The following is a 4,593-nucleotide window of genomic DNA, read 5'->3' on the forward strand; positions in this document are numbered from 1 at the left end:
TCACCAAGCTGGGCTTGTGGGACTCAATCTGGATATAATATGAACTGGAAAATAAATACACATGTTACTCATTAAACTCTGAGTATCATGGGAGAAGCCATGGCTGCTACAATAACAATTGCCCACATGGGTAGTCCTCCTAGGCTCTCTCCCAATTTCTTCTTTTTCTTTTTTTTAAATATATTTTACTGATTTTTTACAGAGAAGAAGGGAGAGTGATAGAGAGTTGGAAACACTAATCAGCTGCTTCCTGCACACCTCCTACTGGAAATGTGCCCGCAACAAAGGTACATGCCCTTGACTGGAATTGAACCTGGGACCTTTCAGTCTGCAGGCTGACGCTCTATCCACTGAGCCAAACTGGTTAGGGCCCGATTTCTTCTGCTTATTCTCCAATAACTTTGGGAGTCACTTAAGCAATTCTAGTAGGTCCAAGGGTGGGACAAAGAGTGACTGAAATGTGAACAAAAAGACCATTATAGTATAGAGACCAATCTATATTTACATTAAAAAAATAACCTCAATCCACTTCCCTATTCACCCCTCCATAGAGGCCTAAAGAATATATAAAATATGCAAATGTTTCCTCTGGGCATAAAACATGTTTGTGCTCCCTGGCTTCAAGGTGGGGGATAGGATGGGGTCAGGGGAGGAGCAGAGGCTACTCCATTTAGCCAACCAGCCATGACCTGTCTATGCTTTCACATCTCTCTCACTCTTGGATTTTTCTGCATCACACAGGTGGCTCCCCCACTATCCAGATTCAGTGAGCTCCAGGATAAGATATTCAAGAAAATAGTCCTTATTGGATAAAGGAAAAAGATATAGTTTAGAAAAATAATGGAGGAAGAAAGGAGCTGGGAGTTTGGAAGAAAGATAGCCCGGAATGTGACAATCTGTTTGGAGAGTGATAAAGGAGACTGAGGCCCAAGGAGGAGTTGATTGTTGATTATGAGCTGAGAAGAAATAACTGAGTTGGGGGGGGGGGTTTAAAAGGAAGAAATTAGTGATTTGTAATCTGACCAAAATCTACTTCTCAGACTACTGGAAGGTCTGAAAGAATCTAATATGTGGCAACATGATGGAAATGAATTTAGCTTAAAGAGGTGTCATCGGTTTATTCCTTAACCAGGTGACCTTGATGAAGTCAACCTCTGAGCTTTAGATTTCTCATTGGTAAAAAGAAGAAAACTATACCTCCTGCCTACCTCATGAGGCTGTACTGAGCATTGAATAAAAGGAAGAGCAGCCAACATTTCTATGTTTAAGCAGGCTGATTCTAGAGTCAGACTACCATGCTACCATTCATCTCTACAAATGACAGGCTGTGTGACCTTGAGCAAGTTACTTCACCTCTATAAAGCTCATTTTGGCATCTATAAAATGGGAAACCCCATAAGTATCTATGATAATAAAAAATTTTTAAAAGGTCCTTGAAAGGTTCACACAGTGTTTGTATAGTAAGCACATAACAACTCTTTCATATTATCATAATTAAAAGACAATGGTTTGATATGCTAAGCACTAAATATGAACTAAGAGAATGTCTTAAAGAAATAGACAAAGGAATCCAAGGTTCAGATTGAAGAGTACCAAGAGCTGTATAGACTTATCCAAATTGAATTGAAGCAAAGGAGGACTTGAGTCCATCCCACAGACCTGAATCCATGCTACATATCTGAGCCTAGAGTATGATGCAACAGTCTTTACCTACAGCTATCTTCTATGTCTATAGGGTGGTTCCTGCTACTTTGAATAAAACTGACCTCATAGTCTGTGTGGTTGTGATGGTTTATTCTAAGGAGCACAAAATATCAAAGGAAGGCTAGTTTAAAGGCTATAGACACAGAAAATCCCCAAGGTCTTGGGTGTTCCCTTTTAGACAGTATCAGAGCTGTAAGCACCAATACAAAAATGTTTCCCCTTGCCCAAAAATAATTTCCTATATTCTACGAAGGATTAATTACCTTCCCAATACTTTTCCAGGTCATGTTGGTATCCACAGCAAGAATTTCTCCTTATACTCTAAACCAGGACTTTCTATGAAGACCGCACAACAAGGGATACAAATAAATAGCATATTAGGTGATGTTTCAGGACAAGCCCCTATTACTGAGACTCCATAACCTGGATAAACCTGGGTCAGCTACCTGTGAGCACAGAGAGGTGTGTCATCCATACCTTAGACGTGTCCTAGAGGGGTCCAGGTCATGGCCAAGCAAGGCTCTGAGACCAGGTGCCAGGTGGAATGCTGCGACCTTCATGGCAGGGTTCAAGATCTGAAGGAGGGGCTGATGCACAAATGAAAATATTATATAAGAAGTATTAATTTAGAAGGCATTGGGGGCCAGGTGGAGCCTCTTTCTTTTTTTCCAAAAATGTTAAGATGTTATTTACAAAGCTTCTTTGTTTTACAGAAAGTAAAAATGTGTTAGAGTCTTGGTGTAATTGGTAGCCACAGCTGGTTGACTCACCAATCATAGCTATCCATGCTACAGCAAGAGTCTTACATGAAAACCTAACAATGCTTACAAGGTTGTTGGGGTGCAGTCCCCAAGCGTGGGGGTGACTTTCCAAAAGGGACTAAATGGAGGAAAGTGGAATGTCACAGGAACTATTCTTTGCCTCTTTGAGTGGGTGGGTGTCCTGGGGTTTGTAACACAGCTACCTTTTTTTAAAAACAGCTACCAAATCCATATGATGAGCAGTCCAACCAATACTGAACAGTTCTTTTGGTTTTTTTGCAAATTATTTGGGTTCTTAAACATCTTCTCCATCATCTGTTTCTCTCTTCCTCTTTTCAGCTTTCCCACTTTCTTCCTCCCCTTCATCCTCATCCTCATCATCCTCATCTTCATCAACTTCTCCATCATGTCCAAATTCTTCCTCCCCACTGACTTCATCTTCATCCTCTTCTCCTTCTACATCTTCATCTTTATCTTCATCATCAAATTCTTCTTCCTCACCATCTTTATTCTCCTTGTCCTCCTCATCTTCTCCTTCTTCATCATCCTCTTCTTCATCCACACTGTCCACCTCAGCCTCTGAGTCAGGAGCTTCTCGATCCTCTTGGTCATAGCCATCCAGGTAAGTCAGCTGGGGCAAGAGTTTGAAGACACTCTCTAGGTAGTCATTCAGGTTAGTAACCTCACAGTTAAACAGATCCAGGCTTTTCAGACATTCAACTTTTTCAAAGGTTCCAAGGTACTGATATCTTTCAGTTTATTTCCACTTTAATTTAGATGTGTGACATTTGGAAGTTTTCCTGCCAACATGTCCAAACACCCAGAGATTCTCTTGTCACTGAGCTCAAGCTTTTTCAATTTTGGTAGTTGGGGGAAATTTGAAACTGAAATCAAGCCTACATTTATTAAACTGAGGAACTCTAAGTTCACAAATTCAGCTGTTAAGCCCTCAGTTTTCCCATCATCTGATTTGCAATTTCCAGGACAAGTTCTTGAACAGCTGCCAGGGTCCGGTTCCTCAGCTCCAGCTTGAGGATACATACCAACCTCTGGCCTGGTCCGATTTTTATTCACTTGAATACACATTTGCCCTTTAGCAATGCATACAGGCAGATCAAAGGTGAAGTTTGATGAACAATGTAAGGATTATCAGGTTGGGAAATTGCTTTGAGCCATTGAGCCCACTGCAGGGCAGTTTTATGCTGATTTTCAACCCAGCTGAATATAAAAGTCCATTGGTTTTCCAATGTTTCTTTTCGCATTTTTATGCTAACTGCTGTTTGCTTTAGCCTCCAGGAGTGGAAGGTTTATTACCTCTTCTGTTTCTGCCAGGAAGACAAGCATCAGGAGGGATCAGGATGGAGCTTGCCCTCTGACTTGATCCCAAATAAACATTCTCTTAGATCCACCAGCCATGATTCTCATGCTGCTTCTCTACACTTCCCATGTCTTCCTGTAGGCCTGAGACCATTTTCAGGTCTGTATAATCAGGCAAGACAGAACCTTTCTGATTCTCAGTCTCATCTATAAATGGAGATAATTTTGTTCTGAATAACTCACAGTTAAAACATTTGTGAAAAGTTTAACTTGAAACTCAACCCAAATGAATATCAGCATGGTGTGTGTGAAAGCCCTTTAAAAACTGTCAGGCACTATAGCAGTATTCCCACCTGGATATAAGCCCATCGGCGGTTAGAGGGTGTGCAGTGAGGAGAGGGGAGGGCTCTGAGCAGTGGGTCTCCTAGTAAGGAGAAGCTGGCTTCCAGTCATGTCAGACACTGGACCAAAAGACATCCCATGGGCCCCTCTCAACCCCATGGGTCTCACATTGGCATTTTCCCCAATTCACTCTAGTTTTCAGTTCCTCCATCCCTCTTAACCTACTTTCTATCTCATCACTTCTGAGTTTTTCTCATTTGGTTCTTCATCTCCAGAGTATTTACTCATTTCTACCTTTCATAGAATTCAATGAACTCTGCCCACTCCTGTCCCGCCACTAACCCTGAGCTCAGAGGAACTGAGAAGTCTCTTCATCAGAGGGTCCTTCAACCAGGCTCACATAGACTCATACACAGACTACTTCCATCTCTATACCCCTCTGGCCAGGTTTTGCCTCAATAAATTACAG

At 41.6% G+C, this 4,593-nt stretch overlaps 1 pseudogene across 1 annotated transcript; it reads right to left on the minus strand.

The window, feature by feature from the left end:
* Positions 1 to 2,760: 2,760 nt before the first annotated feature.
* LOC308527359 (acidic leucine-rich nuclear phosphoprotein 32 family member B-like) lies at positions 2,761 to 4,151 on the minus strand (annotated as a pseudogene). The gene is made up of 2 exons: positions 4,136 to 4,151; positions 2,761 to 3,519 (listed from the first exon to the last, which is right to left on the minus strand). The product of its transcript is annotated as an acidic leucine-rich nuclear phosphoprotein 32 family member B-like (transcript).
* Positions 4,152 to 4,593: the final 442 nt, after the last annotated feature.

This window comes from Myotis nattereri, assembly GCF_964212035.1.
Source record: "Myotis nattereri genome assembly, chromosome: 11".
Lineage (NCBI taxonomy): Eukaryota > Metazoa > Chordata > Mammalia > Chiroptera > Vespertilionidae > Myotis > Myotis nattereri.